This window comes from Chelonia mydas, chromosome 13 (genome assembly GCF_015237465.2).
Source record: "Chelonia mydas isolate rCheMyd1 chromosome 13, rCheMyd1.pri.v2, whole genome shotgun sequence".
Lineage (NCBI taxonomy): Eukaryota > Metazoa > Chordata > Testudines > Cheloniidae > Chelonia > Chelonia mydas.
In genome coordinates, this window is record NC_051253.2 from 12,030,327 (window position 1) to 12,042,969 (window position 12,643).

General features: G+C 39.9%; 1 protein-coding gene across 4 annotated transcripts in view; it reads left to right on the forward strand.

The window, feature by feature from the left end:
* Nucleotides 1-12,643, forward strand: part of PMEPA1 (prostate transmembrane protein, androgen induced 1) — a 67,126-nt gene that overhangs the window by 2,660 nt on the left and 51,823 nt on the right. Inside the window, exon 2 of one of the 4 annotated variants that reach the window (XM_037915667.2) lies at nt 4,633-4,745. The exons of the other annotated variants lie outside the window; for them this stretch is intronic. The gene's annotated coding sequence lies outside the window, so the exon portion shown is untranslated. The remainder of the gene's footprint in view (nt 1-4,632; nt 4,746-12,643) is intronic. 4 annotated transcript variants of the gene reach the window in all.

Consider the following 12,643-nt stretch of genomic DNA (forward strand, 5'->3'; position numbering starts at 1 on the left):
ACAAAAGGTAAAAATAACAAAAGACCATGGCCTTCTCCATTCTGGGTGCTGTCAAGCAGTCTTGGTGTCTTGGCTTTGGTGAGCAGAATACAAACCTCCTAGACACAGCACTTCCCCCCCCCCCCCCCCAATGATGTAAAGTTTTTGCTGGGAAAGCAATGTCAGGTTCTGCCTGTCAAAAACTTCTCCTAATTAAAGATAAGTAAGTCCACTGAAATGATAGAATAGCTCCTTCATTTAAAAATAATTGTTGCTATTTTAATGGCTTTTCCATGCTAGCCCTGATCTTTCATCTGTTGCTGTTTAGGATTTAGAATATTTATGAAACACAGCATCCTCACATTAATAAAACCTAGCCATATTAATGCGGTTTTGTTATAGAGCTATGCAAAGAATTTACTTGATTAGGAGGACAAAACTGCATTTAATGCTACCTCCATATATAATTTTGAGTAGTTTGTACAATGGACAATTATGATCATCCATCTTCCCCCACTCAGCATATATATATGAAATAAATCCTTTTCAAATTCATCATTTTTTTATTTAGGTCCTTCCCCTCAGCTAAGAATATAAACATAAACGTAATGATATTTTGGCTGGCACTGAGGCAGTTTGGTTAATTTAGTTGTCTGCTCTTCCAAATAGACATTTCTCTCTCTTCTGATGAAGTGATGCTCAGGAGATTTTGACCCATAAGGTTAGTGTTGTCAACACTTTAACAGATAAATCTTGCTTTTAGGTATCTTAATTAGCCACTATATTAAAATTATATGTATGCATGTAGTTATTTGGAGGTTAGAGGGCTACACACAGAAATGGAGCAAATATTTGGAAAACTAGTTTTTTGTTTTTAAATCCATAAAAATGGAGTAGCAGTGAGAGTTTTGTCGGACCAAATATCTCCAGTTTTGTGTTTGCCAATCTGCCTTTTGAAAATAGACAGTATTGAGCTGAGATAGAAAGCGAGCTATTTTTTGGTGTGAGGGGTTTTAGTTTCGGGGACGGGGGTGTTTTTGTAGTTTTTTGCTATTGTTGTTTGAGAAGTTGATTGGCTTTTCTAGCTATTATTTTTAAATGTATTGTCTGGAAACTGAATCTTGTCACAGTATCTCAGCCTGTGTGGTTTTTCTACATCTAGAAGGCCCGATTCTGACCTGATTTACACCGTGTGCAACGCTATTCGAGTTAGGGCAGAATCTGAACCTGGGTGTGTTGCTGCATTGAGTGAAAAATAGAAATTTGGGGCACAGACTTGCCCTCACTTACGCTCAGGCAACCCTATTGGGCCAAATTAGTTCCTGGTGTAAGGAGGTGAAAGTAAATTGAGCTGTGCCCATCGATGCCAGCAGGGAATTTTGCCCATTGTCTTCATTGGGGTTGCGGTACTGTCCATTTTCAGATTTTTCTCCAGTTTCTGAAAGACTCAGCAGCAGACAGGACAGCATTGGGCCCTTAGGCTTTTGGATGGTCAGATTCCTGCATTCCCTGCACATCTTGGGCTGACTCGGGTTGTTTGAATTTTGAAAAATCTATTGGCATTCACATGCTGGGCACTAAAACGTGTTCATCTTGAATTTTAAAATAAACCATGCCCTTTGTATGGTATGCACCTTTAATCTTGATTTAATCTCATTCGTGTTCAGACAAAACTAAGCTGGATTTGCCTGATTTTATTAACACTACCAGTACTGAATAGACCATTATTCTTTTTTGACTTTAACAGACCATGTTAGGTATGCATACCAATGATACTATATAAATACATAATAAAGATATGGCTCTCTCTTATGCCAACCAGTGAATGAATGTAAATTATTTCTCTATCCCACAGCATAATGAATCTGAGCAACTTTTTATTTTTTTTAAAACTAGGTCAGGTCAAGGCAGTGATGATGTAAAAAGTAGCATATTAAAAGAAATAGCATCTGCACGGTTTGTCTTTTGAAGAAAAAGTCTCTCCTACAGTCAGACTCATGGCATGAGTTTCCTTTTGGAACCGTTTGGGCTGTTTTTGAATCTTATTTGTTGATTATTTTTTTAGAGATACTGTCCATTTTCAGATCCAGGTTCTGAAAGACTCAACAACATGACAGATGCCAGTCACTGATGTTGCTACTGCCTGTGTGCAACCCCAGGAAGAATTAAGAAAATGTAACTGTTTTTTGCACAATCGCTTTCATTAAGATGGAAGCAGTTTTGCTAGAAGCTTGTATGTCAGACTGTTACACTGCTTAGCTCCTCTACCAAACAGTGTCTTTCTAACACTGCACCCTTTTCCTGTGCTGTCAGTCAATCAGCACTGTGATCCTGATCCAAAACCCACTGAAGTGGATGGAAGCCTTTTCAACGACTTCATTGGGCTTTGGATCAAACCCATAACAGTTTATTTTGCAGTAGGTTACTTTAAATTGCTGGCAAATAGCTAATTTCTGTGAGGCCAGAGTTGTTACCTTGCCGTGTAAAACGGGACTAGCTACACGAACGCTGCTCCTGGTCTGGATTTAATAGAAAAGACAGAGTTGTGCCTCCACCAGACTGATTATTAGCAGAGTTTTTCACTGGCTATTTGACTTATCTTTTTAAAATAACTATTTTAACTGGCCCTAAAAGCGGTCAACTTTGTAGCTGTAAATATAGTGTAGGAATGCAGCAGGAAAGTAGCATAACTGCAAACTCTTTTTAATTTAACCCTCTCTCTATAAGTAGGTAAGCTGTGAAATTGACTCAACAATGTTTCGGTGCAGTCTTTAGTCCATATGACAAGCATGAGTATTTAGACAGATTAAAGCAGGTGGCATCTGTTGGTGGCACTCTGGGATTAGGATTGCAAAGGGGTTTTTTTTGGTTTTCTTTTGCTTTTTTTTTTTTTTTTTAATGCCAAGTTCAAAGTCTTGACTACTGTAGTGACTAAAGAGAGTCCTCTGAGGGTATGTCTACACAACCCAGTTACAGCGCGGCTGCGGCAGCGCTATGACATGGGCAGTGTAGACACGCTTTATCGCCAGGGGAGAGCTCTCCTGGCGATTAAAAAAAAAAAAATCCCATCCTGAACAAGTGGTGGTAGCTTTATTGCCGGAAGCCATGTCTATCCTGCCGCTTTTCAGCGCTAAAACGTTTGTCGCTCGGGGTGTGCTTTTTTCATACCCCTGAAGGACAAACGTTTTAGTGCTGAAAGTAGCAGTGTAGACACAACCTGACTTGCTGTAGTGCCAGTACTCTGTGCCACGTTAAACCAGACAGACGTCTTCTCTATGGCCCTAATCAATCAGGCTGGGTGAAGGAGATCAGGGGTGATTTAAGTGTTGGCTGAGTCTGTAAATAACTAATTATTCAGCTGACTAAACAAATCAGTGCTGCGCCCTTCATTGAATAGCTCGCTTTCCTGCTTGCTAAAAACAGCAAAACTGTTTTTATTCAGTTCAGTGTTCTCCATGGACGAGTCTTGTGACTGCCCAGTTTGTCCAGCACTAGAGTCATTTGCACTGGTAATGGGTTTCTTGTGGATGCCAAGCTGAACTCTGCAGGGTTATTTTAGACCAAAAAGGCGGTCTGAGGAAGTTAGGCGGCCACGACCAAAGAATGCTTCTGCGCTTTCCTAGAACTTCAACATGCTAGCGTGATGCAGGTGAAAAACACTAATGACTTCAGTGGGAATGCTTAAGGGGTAAGGTGCTATTCTTATTCATAGTGAGTAAGGAGCTGGTCGGTTTTCTTTTACTGATGTTAACCAAAATATTCTGGAGATTTATTATTATTATTTATTAAAGTAGTTAAAATATTTTTTAAGGAAATGAGAACATTCTCCTGACATCCTTACAGCTGGAAAGCAGACATTATACACAAATTTTAAAAGTGGCTTAGATTGCTGGTTTTAAACCATTCTGAGTTGACCATCTGAGTGGATTTCTTTCTGAAGGTAGAACTTTTAAATCTTTGCATTCTTGAGTTCAATAACCAAATACAGATGGCTCACCCTAGTATCATGTCTCCTTTCCACCCCCAAACTATTTCTTTTCAAATGTGTGTCATCATTGACATCCCATGTCAATGGCAGCACTTGACCTGTTGCCCTCTGTTGACTGAAAGAATCTGAGTTATTAAAATATTTACTTTTTCTGTCACACAATATAGTTTTTGACTAAAGTTTTCATAAACAAGACCAGTACATGTCAGCGAATGGCCCATAAACAGCACAGGTCTGCTACCAGCTTTCTAAAAAGCTGTTGTCTCTTTACACAAAGCCTACTTTGTCGCTGAAATCTCAATTTGATATGTACAAACCCAAGTCAGGAGAGTTCTGCCTCTCTTTGGTTGTGTCTTCATTGGGGGGAGGGGGGAAGGGTGTTTTTACAAAGATAGCCATCTCATGTAAAATCCAAGAGCCGGCAAGGAACAGGTTGTAGCTACTTTAAGGAAAGAACTACCAGTGCTTTGTCTCCACTGGGATTTTACATAGGTATCTCGAGCTAGCTCTGTATTAAAACTTCTTTTTTTTTTCAGTGAAGATATAAATATAATTTACTTTTCTCTCCCTACTGTTCCTTGATATCACAGGGGTCTTAAAATGATGATTTATTATGTGCCCCAGGACAATGACTTCAATCTTTGTGCTTTATTCCCTTCATTCAGTGTTGATTATAAAAGAAATGGAGGAAGAACAAGTATCAAGTACATTTAAAAGAAAGAGAGTCAGACTTTTTTCTTCTTCTTCTGTGCTGTACTCCATGTCCTGATACCACAAGGTGGGTCAAAGTCAGGTGGCATGCATTGGAAGGGGGGCACCTGAATTCATGTATATTGCAAAGCACTGACATGATACAGCTAACTCTTCTTTTTGGTCGATATCGTGGTAGACTTAGGAGAATATTTGACACGATAAGTTTTGTTACTCTGTGTCATGGAGGTGTGTGTTACTCACCGAATAAGACTTTTTAAAATTATTTTTAGGTGTACTGAAATTGTATCAGGTTCTCGAATACGAATAATTGGGGTGCCTGATGGATGTTGTAGAAATGCATTTGATAAATAGCTAGATTAAGTAGGGACTGAGGCTTTCTCCACATTTTTCAATATTGTAAAAAAGAATTTAGCCTGACTCTCCTGATTTCTTTGAAAATGTAAGGAGTAGGTGCCTTAAAGAAGAAAGTTCTCCTTTTAAATTATTATTGTTTTTCTTTGCTGTTGCTCTCCAAACATGCTAAAATTCAAAAATCTCTTGGTCAGAGAGCTGGCAGGCTCAGTGGAATCCCCGAATGAATTTGAAAACCCAAATTATAAATGGATAGAAAAGGCCTTTCCAAGGGAACCACGTAAATATATAGTGACTCTCACAGTAACTGTGATGATCTAGATTTTTTCCCATGCGGTAAACAGTTGTACAGTTGCAGGTGTTGGTCTTGTTTCAGTTTAATATTACCAGTTATAATTTATTAACTCTAATCAGCTAATGGGCTATTTACTTGTAATGGTCTTTAAATAAAAACTATCTTTCAATGAAGAACATTTGCTTTTTATAAAGAAATGGCATGTGTGGCCATTTCTAATCCAGTACTTTAAGTTCTTTGGTTTAGATGGTTACAATATGTCTGTTATCAGCAGTATTTATTTTGCCTTGTTACTAGCAACTCCTGGCATGGAAGGCATAGAAGTAGAGATATACAAGGGGCCCTCTGATGCATTATGTATATTCTCTGTTCACATGGGTATATTCCTAAACAAACATGCAAGAAAGGGGCCATTAATGTTAATGGGAGTTGTATGCAAGCACTAAGACCAAGATCCAGAGAGGGAATGTGCCAGTTTGTCCATTAGAGTCAGGGGCTAGGGGGAATGGCTCTGTGACTAAATTGCTGGGTGATCTTGGTCGAGTCATTTGGGGCAGATCCTCCTCTGGTGTAAATGGTGATAGCTCCACTGAGATGAATGGAGCTATGATCATTTACACCAGCCGAGGATCTGTTCCTTTGAATCAAATCCCTGTCTCATTGATGTCAATGAAAGGTGAAATCCTGGCCCAGCTGAAGTCAATGGGAGTCTTTCCACTGATTTGAGTGGAGCCAGGATTTCATCTCAAGACTCCATTGAACTTCAATGAGACCAGGATTTGATCCTTCATCTCACTGTGCCTACGTTTCCATCTGTAGCTTCTTCCCTACTTCACTGTCGCAACAGTTAGTGGTCTTTGATTGAATTCCTTGAAGAGTGGTCAAGGTATAAGTGCAGAATATTACATTGTACGGTGTTGTATGTGTGTTTGGACAAATATTGTTAGTATTTGAAAGGCTAGCATAGTCATTTACCGGGTGGGACAGAGATAATTTGTAGACCTGTTATTTCTTAAGTGTTTTCAACAATTCCCAAGGACTACGGATTGATTTTATTTTTATTTTTTTTGGTAAAGGGTAATTTGCTTAACACTGCCAAAAATGACTTAAAATAAACTCAATGGACTTTCTGAAGGCTATTGGATAATTTGAGGAGGCAGTATCTCTTTTCAGATAAATTTCAGCTGTATCAGTTTGTCATCTGTATTCAGAGGATTTGGGTAACTATTCCAGATAAACAGGGGTTTGATGGTTTGCCAAGGAATATAGCTTGGAAGGCAGCACTTTGATCTGCATTTTAAATGTTTCTTTGTAATGAAAATTTTTCATAATTTTCTTTCTAAGTCTGTAATGCTGAGGTTTGTTTTTTATTAAAAAGAATAGCAAAAACGTATTACCAGACATTTATTATTAGTTCCTTATCTGTAAAATACAGGATTTCGAGATCTCCTGATGAAAAGTGCTATATAAGTGCTAGGAATTATTATTTATTATCTACCTTGGAGCCAGCTAAAAATTCTAGCTCATCACATGTAGTGGTATACCTCCTAACGGCATGATTACGGCAAACAGGAAATTAGTAGAGCTGTTAATCTATTATCAAAGCTTTGAGTTTCTTTTGAAAACACTAACTTTCTCCAGTGAGAAACCTAAACTGGCACTAGCATTTTGAACACTGTATATTATACAGGACTTATCTTGACTGTCTCCCTTCTACCTAATGCTGGGGGTCTCTGATTTAGATTTTTCTCCCTAAATAGGACACTTAAATCTGCTTAGTCTTGTATCTCACATATTAGAAGATAGTGACTTAAATGAGCATGTCAGGCACTTTGTACAAATAATTTGCTTGGTTTTCTCTAGCTGTTCAGAATCTTTTCTAAATCCTCCACCTCACCTTCCTGACCAAATTAACAATTGGTCCCCAGAAAAAGTCTAGGGTGCTTGTTACACACATAATCTCTCACACATGAGAAATGATGGCTGTTGTGTTTGATGGATGTAATGTGGATCCAGGTCCATCTAGAAGAAAGATGGATAGAAACACAGAAGACATTTAAAAAGGTTTAATTTACTTCTTGAAGCTGATCTCTGCAAGATTTATTTTTTGGTTGGGAAGCTGATGTCCTTAAGGATGAGGGCCTAGAAAGCAGGCTTTTGCAAATAGCTTCACCAGTGCCTTCTAGTACTGACTGGTTGCTTTTCTACTGCGCCAGTCACAGGACTTTCTAGGGCAGAGATGTCCTACTGCCCCAGACTGGTAGCTTTCTGCTTGTGGGCACTGGTCAGGTCATTTTCGGAAGAGACCGGCTCCATTCCATTTGTAATCTAAACTAGCACGTGAACCCAGATCACCAGAACCATGTAATACTTAGTCCCATATGAATGCCTTAGGACAAACAAGGTCTTGTGTCTATTTAACTTGTATCTTTCTGCACCCTTCTCTAGAACTAAAATGTCTTCCTTCAATTTGACTTTATTATGTTGTGCATGTACTTGAGACTGGATGCTGATATTGGACTTATGGTCGCACGTGGCCATGTATCTTGTAAAACCTGCAAGCATAGTAGCTGAATTTACAAGTGATGCGTGCTCACATGCCTGATATTAGCACTGAGTCCTCCTAAACCTTATTTCTGTTTTATGACCTGATAGTAATTTTGCAGTATGTGTAGAAAAATTTTTGAGAGAGTCATGTATAATTTAAACAGTAGAACAGTACCCTGGAACTTTAGCATTTGTATCTGATAAGGGGGTGCATTTATGCTGTATTTAGAAGAGTTAGTTTTCTTTTTTGAGATGAATTGTAATGACAGTTGGACTATAGATTTTAACACTGAGATCTAGCACAGAATTTTTAACTTCTCAAGATGCTTGTTGAAGTTATTCTGTGTGTATTGGTGTATTTCTGTAATGCCTTCAAATTGTGTGTGTGTGCATGCATGCACAATATACGTACAATACTACACAAATCACTTAACAAAATTGACCATGATTCTCAATTATATATGGCTAATTAAGCACTTAAAATACATGCACAAAAGCATTTACATGTGCAAACATATTTGCTGATGCCATGCTATTAGTACTGTTTGTTTGCATCTGCAGCTTGAAAATTTGGGCATGTAATATGGAATTGCCCTTCAGCAGGTGCAACTTAATTGCCCACATTTGCAAACTCAACTCATGCAATCCAACAAGTAGAATTTAGCTTGATGATTAAATACGCACATGCAAGCTGTTTATTAACCAACAGTTTTAAAGTTACTAAAAGTGAAAATATTTAATTACAAAAATTTATATAAATTTGTAAGGATATATGCAGGAATTGTTTGTTTTGGGGGTTTTTTTTTTGGTCTTGTATCACTTTTATTCACATTCTGTCCAAAATGTCAAGTAGACAGTTTGTTATTGTAAGCTCCTGCAAACATTGTCAGTAATAATTCTGTAAAACTATTAATCAGCTTTGCATGACACTGTGCAAACAGACTGAGTAATTTCTTTGTTCTTTTCTTTTTACTTTGTAATTGGTGTCTGTAAAAGCCCAAAGGTTTGGTCTTGTGGAAAGCATGATTCATTTATTGGTGTCTATGCTGACTAGTTATCTTTCAGTAATTCCAGAGTAGTGCTAGAAGCCAAGAGTGATTCATACATGGCTAAGTGCACAAACAAATGGGGTCATGGCCATCTGCAGAAACTTTTCTAATCTATTTATGGTATCGGAGAAAGAAGTGGGTGTATTAAGGATGATGGAATAGGTGTCAATTACACTGGTGAATGTAACCAGTTAAACAACACTAACCATTACTTAAAAACCACTTTGTGCTTGTTGCTAGGGCTAATTACAATAGATTGCATTTAAATGCTATCATTTCCACTTAGTGTATCTGACCTAAGTGTACTGAGATCGTGATTTTTTTTTTTTAAACAAACATAACTATAGTGATAGTTCCCTTCAACCTACCTCAAAATCTAGAGGCTGACGTTAATTGTCTTTGTAGATAATGGCTTAACCCTTGCTTTCTGTTATCCAGGGTTCCGCTGGTATATGCCATTATTCCATTGTACTCAGAATTTGGGCCAATACTTGCCTGTTCATGAGCAGGGGTAGCATTCCATTTTTACACATCTAGCAAAACTTCCATGGAACAGCTTAGAAAAGTAAACACAGTGGGCAAGTGGGTTGGTTCTCCTCTCAGATGCAGCTCCATTGGCTTCCTTGGTGTTCTCCTGTTTGAGTGGAGAGCTGGTTCTAGTCAGGACATCTATTCTGGAGTGACTTTTTCTCCTTTGCATTTGACGAGTGGTGAGAATTGATTTCACTCTGCGCTCGAATGAATGCATCAGTGCTAAGTGCACCAAATATTCAAACTGTGCTGTGCTCAGGTAGAAACTCCTTCATTCTGTCTTCTGTTTGGGGGATTCAGAGTTGCCTCAGCATTGCTTAGACGTGTAGTAAAGCCAGACACAGGCACCGCCATGGCACTTGTTGTCTGTGCTGCCAGAAGGAAGAAGGGGGTTTGCAGCGAGTGGGAGAGACGGGAAAGTCCTAATAAGAGTATCAAGGGACAGATGCTGTAGTAATAATAATACCTAGCTCTTATAGTGCTTCCCTTCAGTAGATCTCAAAGTGCTTTTCACAAGCTTAAATGTATTTACTCTCACAAGAGCCCTGTGAGGGTCTAGTATCATTACCACTTTTACTGATTGGGAAACCGAGGCACAGAGAGGCTAAGTGACTTGCCCAGGTCACGCAGAGTGGAGCAGGGAATTGAGCCCAGATCTCCTAAATCCTAAACTAGTGCCCTAGCCACTGGACCATCCTTCCTCTTGCTGTCTATCGACTACGACTAGCTTCGCAATGTGGAAAGGACTAAGAGGCAGGTTTTGGGCCACAGAATCCTCTTTAATCTTCATGCACCCATGAAGCCAATGAGTTCTGCTGCAGGTGTAGGGTCGTGTATAGCTCTTTTGTCTTAAACTGAAATACTTCATGCATGAAGTAAGTGTATTGTTATACAAGACGTCACACTTGCAGTGTACAGATCTCAAAGTGCTTTATAAATACCTCTCACAGGGACGTGGATAAGCATTACATTGGAGATGGGCTTGATTGGCAACACTGAATGTAGTTCATGAAATTTGCAACATGCCCAAGTTCAAGGGTACCCCTTTCCAGGAGGGGTTGGTTTGGTCACATCTGTGGTGCACCTAGCTTACAGAAGAGTACATTGAAGCCCAGAGATCAGTGGCTTGATTACTCAGTAAGTTGAACATGTGCACTAGGGCTGGTTGAGAAGTGGGAATAATGTGGCACAAATTTCATCAATTTTTGAAATTGAAAATTTTAAACACTTTGACTAGCTGGACATAAGAACAGTCTTACTGGGTCAGACCAGTGGTCCATCTAGCCCAGTAGCCTGTCTTCCAGCAGTGGCCAGTGCCAGATGCTTCAGAGGGAATGAACAGAACAGGGCAATTATCGAGTGATGCATCCCCTCTCATCCAGTCCCAGCTTCTGGCAGTCAGAGGTTTAGGGCCACGCAGAGCATAGGGTTGTGTCCCTGACCATCTTGGCTCTTTTGTATACTTGCTGTGTGGGCACCCACAAAGGGCCCAAACAGGAAATATACTCCAGGAGGAGAACTGACCTGGACTTTTGCTCAAACACTGATGAATCTCTTCTGATGTCTGAATTGCATTCTTCTCCCACTTTATTTAAACTAACAGACGGGGTAAGTCAGGTGCTAGACTTACCTGCAGGGTGTGGGGAGGGAGGGAGGGAGCAATGCCATTTGGATCAAGTCCCATGAGACTTCTAGCCATTGAACATTGGGGCTAAATTTTCAAACCTGAATACCTAAATTAATGCTTCTAAATCCATAATTAGGATCCTAAGTAAGTGTAGCCTGATTCTCAGATGTGCTGAACACCTGTGGCTTCCACTGACTTGAGTGAGAGCTGTGGGTTCTTGGAAGCTCTGAAAATACTTGACTGTTCTCAATCCCAGGGCTAGGGATAATGTTCTTAAAGTGAGATTTTTTTTCTAAATGCTCAGCTTTGGCCTAACTCTGTGTTGAGAAAGTTTGAAAATCCAACCTTTAATGTGTTGGGCTGGGGGTTTTTTTGTTTGGTTTTAAACCTTCAAATGGAAAACATAGTGAAGTCATGTCCCAAACCTCTCCTGCTCTCCACACACCTCACCTGTTCTGCATTCCACATACTGCTGTTGCTGATCTTAGACACACACTAATGTCTAGTGGAGTTACTCACACAGACTTGGCTAATCTGAACATTCCTTTGGTGTGTGTGGCCAAGGGTGGGGTCCCCTGAATGGAGTTAGTGGTTTAAAATACAAAGGCCCCTGCTGCCATCACATGTGTGCAGAAGCACCCACAATACAGCAGCTGTGCTCTCTGTTAATCACATGCAGAAAGGGGTGGCTGGGTGGGAAGGGGTTTGATCAAGGGCCTTGTGGAGCTGAGATGAATTCAGCGAGGTCTTGGCCCTCCAGTTTCCACATTGTGGGAGGAAGGATTTCTGAGCAGGAGAATGTTCTCTAGTTCTCGGTAAAGCACTTGGAGTGAAATCCTGGCCCTCTTAAGTAACTGGGAGTTTTGCCATTGGCTTCAGTAGGTCCAAGTTTTCTGATGTCTCTGTGCTTGCTCTGGTCTGTTGGCGCATGGTAGGCTTGATGCCACTTTACACCTGCTCGTGCTTTGAGAAGGCAGTGATATGAAACGTGCGCATTATAGGCCCAATTTTCAGAGGTACCAACAACATGCAACTCCAGGGAAGTCAGTGGGAGCTGCACGTGCTCGGCTCCTCTGAAAACCAAATCCTAAACCTTTTGTACAGGTGTAGGAAGTGCTGCGGTTCCCCCTTGCCTCCTCCCCACAGCCTCCCTCCACCGCTACTTAGTGTCTCAGTTGGCCTGTGTGCTCCACTGGCCCCAATAACAGACCCCAACATATATAACATTGGTCCCTTCAAAACTGAGCTCAGCATTGTCCAGTAAAGTTATACTGTGTAATACTTAACCACAAGTCACATTGTTCTGTTTTACTCATACCTGAGTGAAAATTAGCTTAGGTTTTAATTGTTTCTAGTTTAGGATACAGTATCTCCTTTGTTCTTGTCTTAGGCCTATAGTGGAGACTTTTTAAGGGAAAATACCTTTCCTATGTGGTACTATATACCTTGTTGGTATATAGTAACTTCAAAGACTAAAATATTCTTGTTTTGTCTCCCCCTCATGCCCCACCCTCACAAGTAGTTTAATATTTGTAATGATTTTAGTTGGTTGTATGAAGTGA